The sequence below is a fragment of the Kogia breviceps genome, chromosome 4 (genome assembly GCF_026419965.1).
Source record: "Kogia breviceps isolate mKogBre1 chromosome 4, mKogBre1 haplotype 1, whole genome shotgun sequence".
In the NCBI taxonomy this organism is placed as follows: domain Eukaryota; kingdom Metazoa; phylum Chordata; class Mammalia; order Artiodactyla; family Physeteridae; genus Kogia; species Kogia breviceps.
The window spans coordinates 130,325,282-130,342,246 of NC_081313.1; the positions used below are offsets into that span (position 1 = coordinate 130,325,282).

Below are 16,965 nucleotides of genomic sequence, written 5' to 3' on the forward strand. Positions count from 1 at the left end.
CCCGGCCCCGGCCCCGCTCTGCTCCCTGCCCTCCGCGGTAATTCGCCGGGGAGATTTCATCACCCACTGCTCGTGGCGACGCGGCCCTGGGTCTCCGCGGCGGGGCGCACTGCGAGCCTCGTTGGGGCAGCCATGTGACACGGTTGGGGGAGGGGGTGCGGAGACGCTGGGGCCGGGTCATCCTCCGGCCGCCGTTCGGCTTCCAAAGCTCCCTTCCCCGGGTTCCGGATGCACGGGGGCGTTAGGAAGGGGGGTGGGGGCAGGGTGGGCGCCTCTGGCCGCGGCTGTCCAGCGCGTCCAGTGGCCTTGTGGTGGGAGGAATGAAAGGAGGGGGTGGGGAAGGCGCCTTCGGGTGGGCTCTCCCCGGGGTTGCAGCGCCTGGGACCTGCTGTCCACCATCCCCACCCGATTTCAGAGCCCAAGGAAATGGTCACTTTGAAGGTCCGAGTCTGCAGCAGTGGCAAGAAACCGACCACTCACGCCCATGATTCCAATAACAATTACTTCTTGCAGCCTCAGAGCTTTGGGGGAAGGAGGTGGGGTACAAGTACATTAGAATAGGTGGTTCGCATTTCCCACTCTGCTTTTGTTTGCGTAGTTAACTTCCTTTATTAGTTTATGAAACACCGTCTCCTGTAGATCCTGAAAAGACAAAACATAACAAAAAAACGGCAGCAGTCTGGCCTCCCACGAACTGCATAAGCCTCTGAATTTCCTGGGTAGGCTTTCTTTCCTTGGAGAGCCTTTTTTGTGGGTGAGAACATGAGCAATATTGGCATTAAAAAGGGCATCTGGTCTCTTGGTTCTTTGAGCCACAGAAATAGGAGAGGTCCAGGGGGTGGGAGCAAGCCGACCTTTGTGGGATGCAGACTCTCTGAGTCTTCTCGGCCACCTGGAGCAGGGGCCAGGCAGATGGAGGTCTCTGGGCTCCTGCCTCCCAGAGCTGGGGCATGGCCTTTTGCCACCATGAGGCCCTGGGGCTGCCCTCAGAGGACCTGCATAATGGAAAAATTCATCTTGGGGCTTTTTGTTCCAGTCTCACAGGGGACATTCTTGTCTCCTACCTGAGTCACCTGTCCCTTTAGAACGAAAAGGAAAGTAGTTAGCTGTATTTGAGGTGTTGCAAGTTACAGGTACCAGTTCTTAAAAGTTTTATCTTCAGGTCACTTGGCCAGGGCCAAACATCCAGAGAAGAATGCCCATCCCAGTTCATCCCATCAGGGCTGAGAAAATTCTGCAGAATCAGGAGGCAGTTTCCTGGGATTACCAGTCTAGGCCACAGACCTGGGGTGGAAGTGGGGAGGGCAGCTCAGGCTGGTGACTGTGTTGTGATCTCCCCTCGTTCCTTCTTCTAGCTCTGTAACTCAGGCCTGGTTTGGCAGACTGCGGCTGGTGACAGTAGGGAGTGTGGAAGGGGCAGTAATAATGATAGTAATTATTTTATTATTATAAAGGAAACATGAATTGAGAATAGATACTGGGCCATGCATTGTGCTTGCAGCTTTGGTGTCACTCTAGGTGGGAATTGAGACTTGGGAGATGCAAGGACAGTCCAGCTGGTATTGCCCTGAGGCTCAGCAGGGAGTCTTGGCTGGACGGACCCTCCTTCTCAGTTTAAGACCCAACTGTCAGTGGAAAGGATGAGGCAGGCTCACCTCGTGACATCCTGGGGCTTCTGTGGTTAATGCGTGGAACCCAAGTTTTCCTCTCTAACTCCACCAGTTAAATCCAAACAATAAGTAGGTCAATTCGGGTTAGACTTTGAAAGGGGAGAGGATACTGACAAGTAGAAAAGGAACAGAGGGTATCACAGGAGGGAGGGCCAGCAGGGGTAAATGAATGGAGGAGATGTGGTGCGTTTTGTATCGGGAATAAGGGTTGCCCAGTTTGGTATTCAAGTGGAAGATAAAGCTGGCAAGGGCATCTGGGGCCTTGTTGTGGGGCCTTTGTGACAAATCTGTGCTCACCAGAGATCTTGTTTTCACATCCTGATGGCATTTAAGGATGAAACTCCAGGACGCTCTTAGACTAGATTCCCTTTTGGAGTTAGGAAAAGGTCAGGGGCCCAGTGCTGACACTGTGAAGGAGGATATGGATGAGAGGAATGGGAAGTAATTAGTTGGAATCTTGATGTGGGTTGCTATGCCTAGAAAGGTGTTCTTGGAGGATGGGAAGCTATGAGCAGGTGGGGCCTTGGAGGATGGGAAGTTGTTGGATGATGAGGCAATACCGCATAGGTTGATACTTGGTGTCTGGTCCAGGCTTTCTGAGTTCCAAAGCCAGAGTGGAAAACGTGGCTTCCTCGTGGAGAACTCTTCCTCCTGCAAGCCACGCCCCCTTGGAACCGACTGTCTGGGCTGATGGCACCACCTTATGGTTAGAGAGGGAACTGTCTGACCAAATAGTGGACTCTCCTCCTCTCTCCCTTCCTGGCTCAGGGGGCTAGGGCACTGATACTGGGTCTTCCACCTTCTCTTCAATTTCCTTAGCAAATCAGTTAATACCTATTTAGGCTATCTCCCCCTTGCAACGACGTGCTTTAATCGCCCCATCAAGAAAATCTCTTTCAAACTTTTTGCTTTTCCTCCCCCATCCTTTGCTATGAGCCCCAAATCTACCCTCATCATGGCTCCTTTGTGTCATGCCTCTATGAGGGAAAATGAAAAAAAGGTATCCAAGTGAAACTGGACAGACAAAATAACAATAGAATGCTGCTATAAGGCTCCAAAATTCTTATAAGTAGAGGTCTCTCCCTAAAAAGTCTCTGTCTTTCCCTTTATCTCCTTTCATTAAGCCAGTTGTTTCATTAAATAGAATTCAGGAGAAAGGAGACTATATCTTCCATATTTGAGTTGTTTATTGGTACTACAACAAAATTGCTCTCTACTAATTTTCACCGTGAAAGTCCAGGACCTCAACAACATTATGAGTTAAGAGGGCTTTTGTGGGGCTGGTCTGGAAACCTCACCATCATTTATAATATTGTTTATTTAAGGAGAAAATATTCCGAGTTCCCGAAACAACCAACTTCCAAAGGTTTGGAATACACCACTTTTGTGAATTGGACATTTCCTCTATGTTGTAGATTAACAGTCAAACCATAGTCATGGACTGACTGGACACAAAAGATGAAAAAGAATTTTTAAAAACCCCAAGAGAATAGGATCACTGTCTCCTCACAATAAATCCATTTACTGGAAAGAATGTAAAACAGTAAACTTCGGTGTCTGATTGTGGTCTGAGTTTTGTTAGTGCCTTGCTCTGAAGCCTGCAGAGTATTCCAGAAGCCGTCTCTGTTTTCCTCGGGTCATGATTTTTGCTTCCTCGCTGTGTGTGGAGACAGACTCTAGGAGAAAACGTCCCAGGCCAGGAGCAGCCTGATCTCCATGGGGAGTGCTGGTGGAGCCCAGAGGTGAGCATCCATGGTCTTGGAATACTATGGAGCTTTCTCTCTGACTGGGTTTGGTCCGAGAACTATGGGTAAAGGAAGGGTCTTTTTGTGGGGCAGTTTACCAGGGAGTCAGATTTTGAAAATTATCACGAAACGACCAAATCTATTAATGTGATTTAACCATAAGTATACCCTCCAGGTCCATGGCACCCAATTTTAGTTTTTGAGTTTTTTTTTTTTCTGAGCTGTTCTAACTAGTTGTAAAGTTTGATATATCATTACTTTGGTTCTTTTGAAAGGAAATTTTTCAAAGATCAAAGAGAACATTTACTTTTTAACAAGAACAGAATAAAACTCATTCTATCTTGAATGTACCATTATGGGACCATTGAAGCCATTTATAAATCTAAGACTTCACGGGATCTTAGTGATCTGATTTTTCTTATATCTTGAAATGTTTTCCGTTTTATTATCCTAGGATTATTTCATCATTACCCATCAATTATTGCCAATTATGCTAAAAATACTAAAATAATAAGAAAATGAAAGAATGATGGAATCACCATCCAAAAGGTTGATACAACAGTGAAATAAATCATCATGATTACATCACCCTTCAGTTTTCTTATTACATTGCTTAGAGTATTACATCATCTTTCAAGAAGGTATAAAAGAGGATAGAGGACACCATCTTTTTTAAAAAATAAATTTATTTATTTTTATTTTTGGCTGTGTTGGGTCTTCGTTGCTGCACACGGGCTTTCTCTAGTTGTGGCGAGAAGGGGCTACTCTTCATTGCGGTGCAGGGGCTTCTCATTGCGGTGGCTTCTCTTGTTGTGGAGCACAGGCTCTAGGTGCACGGGCTTCAGTAGTTGTGGCACGTGGGCTCAGTAGTTGTGGCACATGGGCTTAGTTGCTCCGCGGCATGTGGGATCTTCCCAGACCAGGGCTCGAACCCATGTTCCCTGCATTGGCAGGCGGATTCTTAACCACTGAGCCACCAGGGAAGCCCCGAGGACATCATCTTTGTAGTTTTATTATCACTTTCATTGCATGCCATGGAGAATACAGAATTTTTCATTGCCTGCACAAAATGGTAAAGAGAAGAAAATTGACAAAGGAAAATGTTTTACAGTAGTTAGACAAATCAGAAGGGACAGCAGCGATGTTGACTCTGATGTTAACAGTAAAATTCACTCTGTAAGCAAAGTCTCAGACTCTGAGTTTTACCATACAACAATCTGGATCTATTTTCTCACACTCCAGAATCGATCAATAAACAATATATTTTTGAGGACAAAAAAAAAGGTATTCTCATCCAGTTAGTCATTCAACAAGAATGATTTTGTCACCCAATATTTTGCAACAAGAACCTGGACTATCCTGTTTTGCTCCGAGAAGGGGAGGCCAATCTTCTTGTACCTTTTGTGGTGTTTGTTTAGCAAAATTTCATTGATACAGTTTGAAAGGGACAAATGATGAAGTCAGGTGTTTTTACAAAGGTGATCCAAAGAGTATTCTTACTAGTGTTTATAAATGTAAGAATGAAAATGCTTTGCAATTATGGAGAAAAGAAGATGACCGTCTTCTCTTTAGGAAAATTACAACCCATCCAAGGTTTGAAAAGTACTAGTTTTATGATGCAAGTGCAAGAAGAACCAGAAATAACAATAAATTAGAACTTATTAGAGATTTACTTGAAATCTGGAATTAGTATTTGTGAGATGGATCTGCCCCTGGTTCATGTTTGACAGCTGACGAATAGCTAGTTGCATGTAGAGAACGTTGCTCATTTTGAGTTTATATACCTTCAAAGTCAGGAAAATAGCGAATGAAAATTTGCTATGTTTATTTTATTTATTTATTTTTGAAATATTTATTTATTTTGGTTGCACCTGGTCTTAGTTGCGGCACACCGGATCGTCTTTGCTGTGTGCGGGATCTTTGTTGTGGCGTGCGGGATCTAGGTCCCTGACCAGGGATCGAACCCGGGCCCCCTGCATTGGGAGCGTGGAGTCTTAACCATTAGACCACCAGGGAAGTCCCTGCTATGTTTAAATTATTCAATTTTGTGATAAAAATTTAAAAACTGTCCCTTTATTATTATTTCTGTAAATTACTCAGAAAAATAAAAAGGCTTCATTGGACCAAATGATGATGACAGCTTTTTCCTGCTGTACTGGGGGCTGAGATTACAGACGAGAATATTAAAACAAAAATCAAGGACTTCCCTTGTGGCGCAGTGGTTAAGAATCTGCCTGCTAATGCAGGGGACACAGGTTCAAGTCCTGTTCCGGGAAGATCTCACATGCCGTGGAGCAACTAAGCCTGTGAGCCACAACTACTGAGCCCACGTGCTGCAACTACCGAAGCCTGCGCGCCTACAGCCTGTGCTCTGCAACAAGAGAAGCCACCGCAATGAGAAGCCTGAGCATCACAATGAAGAGCAGCCCCCGCTCACCACAACTAGAGAAAGCCCGTGCGCAGCAACGAAGACCCAACACAGCCAAAAATAAATAAATAAAATAAAAAAAGTAAACTCCTTCAGGCAAGCAGGAGCCAGTGTAGAAGGAGCCAGTGAAGAAGGAGGAGGAACCAGGAGCCAGTGAAGAAGTCGTTCCCCTACCCCATCTTCCTTAAAAACTCCCTGTTAAGGATTGATGACTGTTTTACAGCGGGGTGCTTTGAATGAGAGACATTGTCATATAACCTCTCTGTTTATTCTCCCCTTTAGTGGAACTCAGTACTTCTCAAAATTCAGTGGGGATAAGAATTATGTATAATAAAAACATGGATACTGTATTTTAGTGTGTGGTAGGCAGGATTTTTAATATTAATTTTGACCATTCAAGATTTTTACTTTGTTTGAAGACTTTAGAACCTACTTGTCTTAGTCTGCTGGGGCTGCTATCACAGACTAGCATCAACTGGGTGGCTTAAATAACAAATATTTCTTTCTTTCTGTTTTTCTTGGCTGCACTGCGTGGCTTGCGAGGTCTTAGCTCCCTGACCAGGGATTGAACCCATGTCCTCAGCAGTGAAAGTGCGGAGTCCTAACCACTGGACCACCGGGGAATTCCCACAAATATTTCTTTTTCATAGTTCTGGAGGATGGAAGCCTGAGATCAGGGTGCCAGCATGATTGGGTTCTTAGTGGAGGCCTGCTTCCTTGAATTATGCATAAAGAGAGTGAGAGAGGGGGCGAGAGAGATATTGAGAGAGAGAAAGAGAGAGAGAGAGAGAGAGATCCATCTCATGTCTCCTCCTCTTTTTATAAGGATATTAATCCCATCATGAGGGTCCGACCCTCATAACCTATCTAACCCTACTAACTTCCCAAAGACCCCACCTCCAAATACCATCACATTGGGGGTTAGGCTTTCAACATATGAATTTTGGGAGGACACAAACGTTCAGTCTATGCCACTAACCCACTCTTACATTCAGTCATTCAGTCAACTCTTGTGTGTGTCTGTGTGTTAGACCCCGTGTTGCATCCTGGACAGCAAGGAAGAGATAAATCCAGGCACTGCCCTTACAGCAGTACAAATTTAGAGAGGAGGTAATAATAATTTTTACAGCACTGTGTGGTTAGCATTATGATGGAGATGAGGCAGGGTACTCTGGGAACTAAGAGAATGTTTGCCCTCAACCACTGACCCCTCAATGGTTGACACCTCATGAAAAGTGTCAAAGATGAAAAATATTTAGTTTTTACGTTCGCTTAAAAAACAGGAACTGAAGAACGGTTAAGAGAATGGTTAGGAGGCATTTAAAAGGTGGAAACAGGGAGAAAAAGCATCCCAGGCAGCTGGACCAACATGCACAGAGGTCCAGAGGAGTGAGTGAGAGCAGGCAGGATGGAGACCTGGCTGGTCTGGTGGGGCAGGGAAGGATGGTGTTTTGGAGGAGAGGACTCTTGGCTGAACGTTGACTGGGATTTGATCCCGAGGGCCTGATGTGCCTGTCTTCATCTGCAAGTAACAGAAAACCCAATGCAGAAGTCTTAAACAATATAGGTAAGTGCGTTACTCCCCATTCCAGAAAGTCCTGAGGTTGTGGGGCTAGTGAGGGTGCAGAGATGGTTTGGAGGAGGAGACCTCCAGGGGGGAAACACATCGAGAAGTCACGTGACAAATTGGAGATGCGAAGGTAGAGGCGATTTTTAGAAGCTTGTGGGGGACAAACTGGCAAGATAACCAGCTTTTGCACTTGAGGGGTAGGTGGGGAAAATGATGGAAGTTTAAGCCTTTCTCTCTCTCTCTCTCTCTTTTTTTTGGCCGCACCGCGTGGCATATGAGATCTTACATGTTCTCCAACCAGGGATACCGAACCAGAGATAGAACCCATGTCCCCCGCATTGCAAGCACAGACTCTTAACCACTGGACCGCCAGGGAAATCCCTAAGCCTCTCTTTTTCCAGTTCAGTTTTTTCAGTTCCCCCTTCACCTGTCCCGTGCTCCTCCACTTCTCTTCCATCTCCCACCCCCATCTCAATCAGTGCTATCACTGCTTTTCTAGTTGCTCTAGCAAAAAAAAAAAAAACCAGGAGTCCTCTTTGATATGAAAATGAGCCATTTTCTCCTTCCCTTCACACCTCTGTATGTAACTCATCACCAATTTGTGTTGTTTCTGGCTCCAAAATACCTGTCAGTTCTGTTCACTTCTCTCCATTTCCACCATCCAAGCCTCAGTCATCTCTGTCTCGTCCTACCGTGGAGCTGACTATCTGCTCTCTTGCTTCAGCTTTCGTTCACCAACACTCTCCAATCCTAATTCTCTGCACTGTGGCCAGACTGATAAAAAAAAAAAAAAACAACCAAACCAAGCAACCAACAAAAATAAACCCTCAACCCAATCCTGTCACTCCATCGCTTGACTCCAGAGGCCTCCTTAGAATCCAATCCACACTCCTGACCATGGACCTGGAAGTCCCTGTAAGATCTGGCCCTACTGATTTTGCAGACCTCAGGGGAACCACTCCCTCACTCATTCCCTTCCAGCACCTATTTTCTATACTACAAATAAGCCAACCTCTTTCCTGCCTTAGGGCCTTCATGCAGGCTGTTCCTGCAAATCAGGGGCCTTGATCAATTATTATCTTGTTTATTTATTTATTTTCATTGTTTGTTGTCTTACTGTCTCTCCCATCCAAAATGGATTATAAGGGCCCTGAAGGAGAGGATATTGTTCGGCAAGTTCAATGTCCAATCCCTAGCACCCACTGCAGTCCCTAACTCACAGCAGATTAAGTGTGTGTGTGTGGTTATTGAATGATGAAATGCCTCCTGGTTCCATTAGCAGAACTGGGACTACCAGAGAGGAAACCCCATTTGGGGGAAAGGTCATGGATGTAAAGAGTTAGTGGGCCACCCAGGTGCGATATCCAATGTACAATTCAACAGCATCCTCCCCTTTCTTGTGGCATTTCATAGTTCAGCCAAGGTCCTGATTCCATACTGCTTTATGCTGAAATTATTTCTAAGTTGAAAGTGCTTTCATATACACGGCTTTTTAAAACCTCTCTACAGCCTTGGGAGGGAGTAGAATTATTATTCCCATTGTATAGATGAAAACCTCAAGCTCAGAGATTCTTGTCCAAGGCACATACAGCTGGAAGGGTCAAGTCCAGATTTGAACTTGGGTATTCAGATTGCCGGATCTTTGTATTTTATTATTGTTCTGAAGTCAGAACCCACTTTGCCATCCCTGCCAGTGAATAATAAGTATTATAGATCATGTTGCAAAACACTTTCATTTTGATGATGAGCAAAGTGAACTTAGCCTTATGGCCAGAGGAATCCAGTGCCCAGGTATGTGCATATATACACACACACACACACACACACACAAATACATATATATATACACACACACAAATACATATATACACACACAAATATATATACACACACAAATATATATATACACACACACACATATATATTTATACACACACACATATATATATACACACACACAAATATATATATACACACACAAATATATATATACACACAGACATATATATATTTATACACACACACATATATATGTATATACACATACATAAATATATATATATACACACACAAATATATATATACACACACAAAAATATATATATATATACACACACACAAATATATATATATATACACATACACACGTATATATATATATATAATTTTTTCTCCTTAAGACCTTAAAACCTTGAGAGGCAGAAGAAGTAGGAAGAAGTAAAAGTGAGAAAAGTAAAAGGAAGTCCTCAGAAGAAAGAAACGCACAGGAGCTAAGGTAAGATTACAATCTAAAAGGAAGCCAAAGAATGTTTTTTAGACTCTTCTTGCTTTTTTTTTTAAGTTTTTAATCTTTTTATTTTAAAAATTATTTATTTATTTTTGGCTGCCTTGGGTCTTTGTTGCTGCATGCGGGCTTTCTCTAGTTGCAGTGAATGGGGGCTACTCTTTGTTGTGGTGCGCGGGCTTCTCATTGCGGTGGCTTCTCTTGTTGTGGGCTCTAGGTGCACAGGCTTCAGTAGTTGTGGCACACGGGCTTAGCTGCTCCGTGGCATGTGAGATCTTCCCGGACCAGGGCTCGAACCCGTGTCCCCTGCATTGGCAGGCAGATTCTTAACCACTGCGCCACCAGGGAAGCCCACTCTTCTTGTTTTTTGGCTAGGTAACAAACATAAAGAAGTGGGTAACAAGATAAATTAGGCATACAAAACTAAAGCAAGAGGGCTGATAATTGATGGGAAAAGAGCCCTCGGGGGATAAGGCAGAGGGAGAGAGAGGCGGACCAGAGGGGATGCTCTGCAAGAAGCCTGGGTCCATAATCATCAACCTCGTGAAGTTCACTGCAGGCTGGCAGGTGCTGCATGTTTATGAGGGACAGAAAAGAGGAAGGTGTTGGGTCCTTGACGTCAGTTACTGATGGTGGAAATGAAGAAGCGTAAGGAGAGCTAATCTATGGAGTGTGGAGGTGAGGGACAGCTTTTGGGTAGGTAGGGATCTAGGCACCGTGGCCTTCAAATCTCAGCCTTAATGCTGATTAGCTGTGTGATCTCAGCCAGGTTACTTAGCCTCTCTGTTGAGGCTTGAATTTATGTTGAGCAGCCTCAGTCTGTGTGCTTCATAGGGTTGTTGTAGGATTACATGAGATAGCGTGTCAAATGCCTTGCTTTTGACACCTGGCACTCACTGAATAGCCATTGTTTTCCCCAGTGATCAAAGCAGGCAGTGGTGGCTGTGGCCACTCTCTGACCCACATCCAAGTGTGAGTAAGAACCATGACCTTCTGTTGCTTTGGACACTGCCAGATCCTCAGAGGACAGGAAACAGAGTTGGCGAGCTGCCCCCTCCTTCTACCTTGATTGATGGTGAGATTGGGGTGGGTTTCATCAGGGGTCAGCTGTGTGGGTAGCAACTGGGTCCATTTTTATTTGCAGGTTACGGTGTGCCGTTACTTAGCACATTTGCTTTTTCAAAATGCCTTAATGGAATGCTATAGTAAAAAGAGAAAAATCTTTCATTCGTATGTGTGTGTCATCCAAATGATATTTTTAAAGATTTATTTTTGTGTGTTCACGATGTTCTTGAATAATCTTTCCATAAGTACGGTCAAAGATAAAACACGTGGTACACAAAATCTGGTCGTGCATATTTTAGAGTATGACTGTCTTTTGACCAGCTCTGGGCTCCATTTCCCGAGTTCTGCACTGTGTTTCCTTAGGAGGGCTTGTGTGAGCTGGTTTACTGACTGGGAAACTTTTGAATGCAGACCAAGCTAATGGTGGTGCCCTCTGCCAGTGTCACCCTTTCCCCTTTTCCACCCACAGTTTGGCTCTCTGTCTGGACTCATGGAGGCCAGACTCTTTGTGTCTCAGTCATTTATTCAACAAATATCTGATGGACACCTTTGCTGTGCTGGGTGCTGGGCTGGGCTTTGTGGGATATAGTGGTGAGTAAGATGGGCAAGGTAGCTGGTCTCATGCTGCACATAAAGTAATGAGAAAATAGAGTGTCTAAGAGCCTATGTCAATGAGGATCGTCTGAGAACGCTTCTCTGAATAAGGATTATTTCTATTAGAATCTGAATGACACGAAAAAGCCCACTGTATGAAGACAGAGGGAGGCTATTCGCAGCCAGAAGCAGAGTAAGAACCAAGGCCCTGAGGTTGGAACTAAGGTTGACTTGTTCGAAGAACTGAAAGGTGGTTAGTGTGGCCGAGGTCTAGTGAGTAATGGGGAAAGTGGCAGTAGATGAGAAACTTAAGGCCAACGGCCAGGGCAAAAGCCTGCTGTAAACAAAATGCCATTGACTGGGCAGCTTAAACAACAGATATTTATTCTCTTACAGATCTGGAGGCTGGGAAATCTGAGATAAGGGTGCCAGCCTGGCTGGGTTCTGCTGAGGGCTCTCTTCCTGGCTTGTAGATGGCCATCTTCTTGCTGTGTTTTCACATGGTGGGGAGAGAGAAAGAAAGAGGGTGAGCTCTGTGGTCTTTTCTTTTTTTTTTGTGGTACGCGGGCCTCTCACTCTTGTGGCCTCTCCCACTGCGGAGCACAGGCTCCGGACGCGCAGGCTCAGCGGCCATGGCTCACGGGCCCAGCCGCTCCGCGGCATGTGGGATCTTTCCAGACCGGGGCACGAACCCGTGTCCCCTGCATCGGCAGGCGGATTCTCAACCACTGCGCCACCAGGGAAGCCCGGTCTTTTCTTATAAGGGCGTTAATCCCATCATGGGATGCTTTACCCTCATGACCTCATCTATCTTAATTATTTCCCAAAGGTCTCACCTCCAAATAACCTTTCCACCAGGGGTTAGGGTTTCCACATATGAATTTTGGGAGATACAAACATTCCGTCTGTATCAATGAATTTCACTGTTAAGCATCATGGAACCCTTGAGTCCTGTGTAGTTATCTTAGAGATGGGGGGAGAGGAGGGCATTGTGGCAGCAAAAACACTTGGCCAAAGGCTGAGGGAGAGCATGGCTTGTTAGGGCTTATCTCTTTTTGCCTTACATCTCTGCTTCTCTCTGCGGATCCACTTTCTCTGCATTTCTGGGCCACATGGCCAAAGATGGCCTCACCTAACTGTAGAGTTTTGCATCTCTGCCATCCAGAGATCAGCCCAGAGTGAGCTGGAATCTCTCTGTTGTAATTCCAAATTCCAAAAAGTTCCTGATTCCAGGGGGAGAATCTGATTGGCTCAGATCTCTGCTCTGATGCTTCGTGGTCAAGGGGGTAGGGCTGTGGGATGTGATCTCATGGATGGGTACCCACCCTGGGACTCTGTGGATATGGCTGGGGGAGCAGTTCCCTAAGATGGAGCCTCACTGTAATCAGAGCACCAAGAGCTACCCAAAGGTGTCAACTCTCAAGAGTTGGAGGGAAATGCAGCAGTTGTGAGTCTGCCCATGTTTCCACTCAGCTACACCCAGCTCTCTGGGTTCCTAGGTCAGCTTCAGACTGGGAAGGGAGATGGTCCTCCCCAGGCACCACAGAGAAGGCAGCATCAGGAGTTTAAGAGCCAAGAGAACCACACAGGAAAGCAGAGAATAGGCGGAGCCTGGCTAGAGGGCGCCAAGGTCCTTGGTGCCACCACAGAAGAGCCTTGCTGTGTGGACTCTGGAGGTGGCTGTCAGGATTATAGAGCTGCCTAGGACGTGACTTGCTGGTGTCCGCCCTTTCCTCACACCTTTAGAAGTGAGGTCCTCTGGTGAAGACTTTCACTGCCACAAGGTCACCAGGGTCTGGGGCGACTCTTGGGGTCCAGGTGATGAGGTTGGAGCGCAGGGAACATTCCAGGCTCCTCAGAACTGATTGAGATCTCCATGACCCATCCTGAGCCTCACCTTGGAGTCACCCCAGTGAATCCTGGGCTCCCTTTTCTTGTTCCCCCGCTCTGCTCAAGCCTGCTTCCCTGTCTTACACACTTCTGTTCCATTCTCTAGAAGTTTTCTCGAGTGTAGACCTGTTCTTTCCCACGAGTTAACTGAAAGCTACCCGAAGTCAGGGGTGGCTGTGGGAGGTTCCCTTTTCTGTGTGACTCGTACGGTCATGGACACGGCAAAGGCTCTTGGCAAATATTTTTCCACTGAATTGAAAGTGGTTTGTGAGGGGACTTTCCTGGTGGTCCAGTGGTTAAGAATCCACCTTCCAATGCAAGGGACATGGGTTCCATCCCTGGTTGGGGAAATAAGATCCCACATGCTGTGGGGCATCTAAGCCCACACACCACAACTACTGAGCCCACGCACCACAACTATTGAGCCTGTGCACTGCAACTACTAAGCCCGCACGCCACAACTACTGAGCCCACATGCCACAGCTACTGAGCCCGTGCACCACAACTACTGAGCCCATGTGCTGCAACAAAGACTCGACACAGCCAAAAATAAATAATAAATAAATAAATATTAAAAGAAAAAAAAAGGAAGAAAATGGTTTGTAAGTCTGACCTATTCTCAGTTAACCAAGGACCAAACTGGGTCTATGGGATGGGTCCATATCTATGCAGTAAATGTCAGAATCACCAATCATCAGTCATTTACTTATCGCCTTTGCGGCTTTTGCCATATTTGCATTCTACCCATGCAATTACTACTTACTTTCTGCTATTCTTTAAAGTGACACACATTTTTCACTTAGAAAATTTATTTTAACAGGAAACTTTCTTCCATGACTGTGCATGAAAACGAGTATTTACCTTCCTGTAAACAGAAGGTGATTGTAAAAATAGATACACATCTCTTAAATAGAAAGCACATGTTCATTGCCCTGTGAATCATCTTGAGAGGTCCAGTAACACACACATCACGCTTTGGGGAATTCTGATTTATATGATGGGTGAGGATGCATTCAGAAAAATGCCAGCTGGCCCTGGACACACTTCTGGATCTTGGGCAACTTGCCATTCTGTGATGTGTGGGCATGGCAGCCAGGGGCTGCCACTTGCTGTGGGCCTCACTGAAGAGGCAGCTTGGCTTACCAGCAAGAGGGCCCAAGGAAGGCTCTGGTGCCTTTCTCTCATCTTTGGGAACTCCCTGCTGCTTCCCTCCTGCCCTGTTCCAGGCTCCTCCTGCCGGAATAGAACTCACTCTTCTCCTTTCCTTGTCAGCTGCTAGTCCTGAGAACAGCTATGGTGGAGGAGGTGAAGGAGGTGGATGAGGAGGAAGAGAGGGAGGAGACAGAAGAGGGAGAGAAGAAGGAAGAGGGAGATGAGGAGGAGCGGCCGGCCTCATGGCATGGGAAGGGGAACTGGTTCTGTAGAACAAAGCCTGGGCAGTTGGCTTGGAGGCAGAGAGAGCAGGGTGAGGGCCTGGAAAATGGAGGGGAGGGGGCTGAGAGGTGCAGAGGGTTGACCATAATACTTTGCCCCAGGAAAATGGCTTTGGCTGAGAACAAGAAGACAGCACAGTGCATATTTGTCTCTTGAGGCTTGAGCTGCTGGCTGGCTGGACAAGCACAAAAGCAACATTTTGGTTCTTATCTTGCAATGGGTAACCCTTCTGCAGGATGAAAGATTTTACAGTAAAAGGCAAGGTACAAATGTAAAAACAATAGGGTTATTTTTAGGGTAAAGATTCTCTCCCTCATTCTCTCTGTCTTGGACGTTTAGACTTGGCTTAATTATCAGTTTGGATTTCAGCAGGGTTAGAGGTCAAATGACACAGCAGATCATCAATAAACCTCCAGATTCCAAATCTGCTGTGTTCTGGCTCAGTGTAGACACAGAAGCTCCTAGAGCTGGCAGGGACCTTGGTGTGAAGCATCTCTTCAGAGCCCCTTGGCTGAGCTACTTCCAGCATACCCGGCAACTCCAGAATCTGACCATGAGTCTGGTGAGGGACTTTACTGGAAGGTGACTTCCTAGCTTTTCAGAGCCCATCCAGCATTGTCCAGGCTGCTGATGCCTGAAGCTGCAGCCCCTGCCTCCTGGACCCCAGACCTCCGGCTCCTGTGCAAATATCATTGTAGTTTAGGACAAGTCTTTGCAAGGATGTTGGGAACCAGTGTGCCTGGCTGAGGACTGGAGGGGCCCTTGCAAGCTCCTGGCGAGTATTCTTCGTGTGCCTCTAGATCAGGTTACTCAGAGGGTGACCCAGGCTGGTGTGCTTCTGGATGGGTAAACCAGCCACCATATGTATATGATTGTGTTTGAGTTCTGAATTTACCTTTTTGCTTTATTTCAGACAAGTCATTTAACCTCTCACATCTAAGTTGACTGTCTAGTTTGAATGCCAGTTCTGCCACTTGCTAGCTGTGTGACCTTGGGCAAGTTCTTAACCTCTCTGTTCCTCTATTTCTCTGTAAAATGGTGATAATTATTGTACCATATCTCTTAGGGTTGTGATGATTAAGAGGCTTGACATACATTAGTATATAGAGGTCCTAGAGTTGTGTCCGGTGGGCATTAAGCACCATGTAGAAGTGTGAGCTACTGACATCATCTGGGGCTCCCACCTCCACCACCCCCTTTTTTAAAGTAGTCTTTTATTTTTTCAAGGTACAGGTGTACCTCTTTTTCCACCATCCCTTTTGTGCTAGGCAGGTGTCTGAAGCAGTGCTGGTTGGTGCCCACCTCCTGATACTGCTGCCACACTAACCTTCCATCCTTGAGCCAGGTTATCCTGTATCCCGCTGTGTGTGTATCATCCAATTTGCATCTTTTCCCCCACCCTCCTTAATTCTGTCAAGTAACAAGGCTCTGTTCCCCCCAGTCTTCCTGCCCTGCCCCCATGATCACCTGCCTCACCTTTCTCCCAGTTTACTGCTGCTCCTCCGCTTTCAGTAGCCCTGCCCCACCTCCATCCTACTAGGTGTCCAGGTGTTAAGTAGGCTTCCACTGAAGTCTAGTGCAGATCCACCCATCATCTCCTGGGCTTCCTCTGCTTGCCCCCTCAGGGCTCCAGAAGGGCTGACCCCAGGGAGAAATTCTCCTCTCTGCCTCAGACACCTCCTTGACCACATGGCCCGTGCCCTTGGCCATAAACTCTTCTCTCAGGTTCCCTTGCATGTGGGAGAAGCCCTGAGGGCAGCCCGTGTTGCTTCCCGGGGTCACTCCTAGCCGCTCGGTCACTGTGTTGCTTCTGCCATTTTGAAGGCCTTTCCTTACACCCTGGTCCTCACTGCGGCTCTCCACTCCCTCTGTGGCCTGGCTGGCATCTGTTGATGGCCTGTCTGACATTCTGGTTCCATCCCCTTGGTTTCTGGGCTCTTTGGAGCCACCCTCCAAGGCTCAACTCTCCGACCTGTTCTCCTTTAGGTCTCTCCCTTGGAGACGTCATCAGTTACCATGGATCAGCACGGCTGGTTTCTCTCTATAGTGACCTTGACTTCTGCTCTGCGTGTGGCTGTGTGTCCCCGCTGGGCTCAGCGCGCATACCCTCGAGACATCGAGACCCAAGCTCCCCAGCCTGCCCTCCAAGCTGGCTGCTCCTCTTGATTCCCTCTACTAACCACGGGGACAGGGAAGTCCTTTCCGGCTCAGTCCCCCAGCACTGTGTCCGCCCCTCCCATCCCTCTGGGCAGCCCACCTCTTGCAGCTGTTCTTCCTTCCCCTCA

The 16,965-nt window shown here is 46.6% G+C and overlaps 1 long non-coding RNA gene across 1 annotated transcript in view; it reads left to right on the forward strand.

The window, feature by feature from the left end:
• The window catches only part of LOC131755290 (uncharacterized), a 189,969-nt gene that overhangs the window by 225 nt on the left and 172,779 nt on the right, over window positions 1-16,965 (forward strand). The window lies entirely within an intron of this gene.